Here is a 4159-nt window from a genome sequence, read left to right as displayed (position 1 = left end):
GGGATTGGCTAAATACATTACAATACTCGAATATCGGTAATATAGATTATGTCAGACATCAAAGAACAAAAAGTCTTATCAGTGGTTGCCCACCTTCCCCATATGATCACTGAAGACAAATGTGTGAATAAGCAAATATGGTGAAGAAAACTGATGATGCCAACTTATCAAAAGATATAGCGTATGGGGTCTTAAAGGCTTGAAGAATAACAAGTGGCCATCCAGCTCAGAAGCAACAAAGCCCACATGGAAGAAGCACACCAGCCTGTGTGACCACCAGGTGTCGAAGGGATCAGGTAACAGGCATCAAAGAACAAAAAAATCATATCATTATAAATGAGGGTGAGTACAGAGTAGAGACCCAAAGCCCATCTGTAGGCAACTGGACACCCCCTTATAGAAGGATCTCTGGGAGGAGATGAGCCAGTCAGGGTGCAATGTAGCAATGATGAGAAATGCAACTTTCCTCTAGTTCTTAAATGCTTCCTCCCCCCATTATCATGAAACCAATTCTACCTTACAAATCTGGCTAGACCAGAGAATGTACATTGGTACAGATAGGAACTGGAAACACAGGGAATCCAGGTCAGATGATCCCTTCAGGACCATTGGTGAGAGTGGCGATATCGGGAGGGTGGAGAGAGGGTGGGGTGGAAAGGGGGAAACAATTACAAGGATCTACATATAACCTGCTCCCTGGGGGATAGACAACAGAAAAGTGGGTAAAGGGAGACATCGAACAGTATAAGATATGACAAAATAATAATAATTTATAAATTATCAAGGGTTCATGAGGGAGCAGGGACCGGGCAGGGAAGGGGGAAAGTGAGGACCTGATGCCAGGGGCTTGGGTGGAGAGCAAATGTTTTGAGAATTATGAGAGCAAGGAATGTATAAATGTGTTTTACACAATTGATGTAGGTATTGATTGTGATAGGAGTTGTATGATCCCCTAATAAAATGATTTTTTTAATAAGGAGCTGATACCAAGGGCTCAAGTAGAAAGCAAATGTTTTGAGAATGATGACGGCAACAAATGTACAAATGTGCTTGATACGTGGATGTGTATATATATATATATATATATATATATATATATATATATATATATATATATATATAGTGATAAGAGTTGTAAGAGCCCCCAATAAAATGATTGAAAAATAAATAAATGGAATGCATGAAATGTGATATCCTGGAAATAAAGAATGATAGCCTGTGCATTGATGAAAAAAGAAAAAAGGTATTTACTATAAACAAGTCATTGATTTTTCAAAATTCTATCATGTGATCTCCAGCTTCATTTCTATCACCAAGTCCATATTTTCCCATTACTATTCCTTTCTCTTTGTTTCCAATTTTTGCATTCTAATCATCAGTAACTATCAATAGGTCTTGAGTACATGTTTGATCAATTTCCAACTGAATTGAATTATTCAATTTCTTCATCATTAGCCTTTGTGGTTGGTGCATAAAGTTGAATAATAGTTGTATTGATTGGATGTCCTTTATATACATATAATCTGATGACAGGCGGCATTGTACTTCACGACGGATTTAGCAAGATCCTTCCTGACAATGAACACCACACCATTCCTCTTGATGGTTTTATTCCTGGCAGAGTACATTGTGGTAGTTACATAATCTCGTGTCAATTTGAGGACATAAGAGTGAAGAGGTGGAGTCTAGTTTGTCAATCATGTCACAGTCTGATGATGCCTACTTATGGGCGTGACTTTCTTATGAAGATTCTGGAAATTTCCTCTCTTTCTCCCTAGAGGAGAGCTACACGCTCTCTTTGTTTTTGTCTTCCTGTTGGCAAGCCATGTGGAACCACACTAAGACCTGAGTGAGCTATGTGACAGAGACCCGCGTCAGTGCTGAGATGCTTCCACCAACACCAATTCCACAGGACTTTTCACCCCCCAGCCTGTGATCTTCCTGCATTCTGAATTATTGCAAGTGGCTACATGAGTCTGAAGAGCAATTTATGGACTAATACTGGATTCATGGGCTAATCTTGAACTTGTGCTCTTGATCTAGACAGATAGGATATTTTCTTAACATACAATTGCTCTTTGATATAAAACTCTCTCTTACACACACGAGTGCCAATGAATTTGTGTCTCTAGTCAACACAGAATAACACATAAATCATATGATTTTCTGATACAATGTGGCCAATACAGTCCATTTCAGCTCACTAATGCCTAGGATATAAATCTTCATGAATTCCATTTCATTTTTGTTCACTTCCCATTTTCCTAAATTCATACTTCACATATTCCAAGCTTCAATCATTATAAGAATTTTGCAGCTGTTTCTCTTTACTGTGAGTCATGCCCCATCAGCAAATGAAGATCCTGAAGACTCTACTCCCACGGGCTTTACCAGGCTCGTGTCACCATGGTTGACTCCCCTCCAAGAAATCCGCTTTTCTTTTGTCACGTTTTGCGGGTCTCCAGATCTGAGGGCCCCATCCTCCCACTGGATCTCCGACAATGTTCTGCTTCTTTTATTTAGACTTTCCGTGTTTGGCAACGCTCCGATGCTCTGCAAGAGGTTTTCAACATGTTGTTCCTCTGAATTGGAGAGCCAAGCCCCTCTCTGTTGTCTGTTCTTGGATTGGAAGTGTCACTGAAACATTCCTTTTGGGTGGCCCTGCTAGAGTTTGAAACACCAGTGATAGAGCTTCCAGCATCACAGCCGCACACAACAAACTGGCAGACAAATGGTGAATCGACAATTTTTTTAGAAACAAAAAGAGTCAACAATTTATAATTTTGCAAAAGGGAACTGTGAGAATAATTATATTTTCAAAATAAACCTGGATTACTTTTGACATAAAAACAAAGAGTATCTCAGAGCAATAATCTGGGGGAATTGTAAAAATGCATGGAGCCGTTATCTGACCTCCTCTGACTTCACAAAGAGGAAGAAATAGAATCATCACCACTCTTAGCCCTTGGCCAGTCCATATAAAGTACAGGTCAGACATACCTCCACTGTTTTGCCTCCTTTAAGAAATCTGACACAAACTTTCACAGCACTTTCTGCTTCTCTGCTGGGATTGACAAACGGTTGAATGGCCTCACAGAACTCACATGCAAGAGTCGCAATTAGGAGGTTTATTAAGGAAGTTGACAGGTTACAATTCTGGATCAGAAGTGCTAGGACACAGTTCTAGTCACAGGAGTGACTCTTCTCAACCATGTCCCCAAGAATACCTCTCTGGTCCTTAGTCTCTCAGCCATGCAGCCCCTCAGTCTCTGCCCTGCTTGGCAAGTGATATAAAACTTTTTTTAGCAATCGCTTCTCAGCCTTTTGGCTAAGATCAAGGGTAGTATCTGTTCTTATCAGTTTAATATCTGATACATCCTCTATCCGAGGACAATATATTAAATGGATTTTTGGAGCAGAGAGATGGAATAGGAGCTTGCTCCATCCACTCCACGCATTGACCTGGTATTGCAGTACTTCCAGGAAAGGTGCACCCCCTTCGGGGAATCTTTAAAAAAAAAAACAAAAACTTTTTTAGCACACTTAACTCCAGCTTCATGAGATGACAACCCTGGAGCCTCGTATTAAGTGCTTGGAGGCAGCCCCCTCTGCCAGAGAGACTCACACCTAAAGGCGCTCAGATTTACTCACTAAGTGGTCCTAGAATCCCACCAGTATGTCTCATGCTCTTAATGCTGCTCCTCTGCTGCCACTGCTTCTTGGCCGCACTTCTGGTTCAGAGACCTCTGTCTCCTAGATCAAGAAGTTTCAGCGCAGGGATCTCAGGAGTCACAAGATGTATTTCGCTCCCAGCTCTTCATTCTTGCAGATTATGAGAGACCCACAATCCTGTTTCTGAGATGGCTCATTTTACACATGGCAGGGAACAAAACTGATCGATCCCCTCATTAGAGTCTCATATTTCCTATTTGCATGATTCCACCTAAAACACTAAACAGAAAATGTCAATGGGAAGCTCAAGAAGACAAAGTAAAATAGTGTAATGGAAGGTGAAAAGACTAAGGCTACAAAACCCAAAAGGAAGAACACCCTCAACATGTCTTAAACTGAAAGAACTACAAATAAAAAATAAATTCAAGCCTCAAGCTGCAATACTGAAAGATTGTGTGCACAAAATATTGAATGATTCAGAACTAGC

The 4159-nt window shown here is 40.5% G+C and overlaps 1 non-coding gene across 1 annotated transcript; it reads left to right on the top strand.

The window, feature by feature from the left end:
* The first annotated feature begins 3308 nt into the window (after positions 1–3308).
* Positions 3309–3499, top strand: LOC142438057 (U2 spliceosomal RNA). The gene has a single exon (XR_012782523.1). It is a non-coding gene; the product is annotated as a U2 spliceosomal RNA (small nuclear RNA).
* The last annotated feature ends 660 nt before the right edge of the window (positions 3500–4159 follow it).

Source organism: Tenrec ecaudatus, chromosome 1, assembly GCF_050624435.1.
Source record: "Tenrec ecaudatus isolate mTenEca1 chromosome 1, mTenEca1.hap1, whole genome shotgun sequence".
Taxonomy (NCBI): domain Eukaryota; kingdom Metazoa; phylum Chordata; class Mammalia; order Afrosoricida; family Tenrecidae; genus Tenrec; species Tenrec ecaudatus.
Note: the sequence above shows the minus strand (reverse complement) of the source record. Positions and strands in the feature narration are given on the sequence as shown.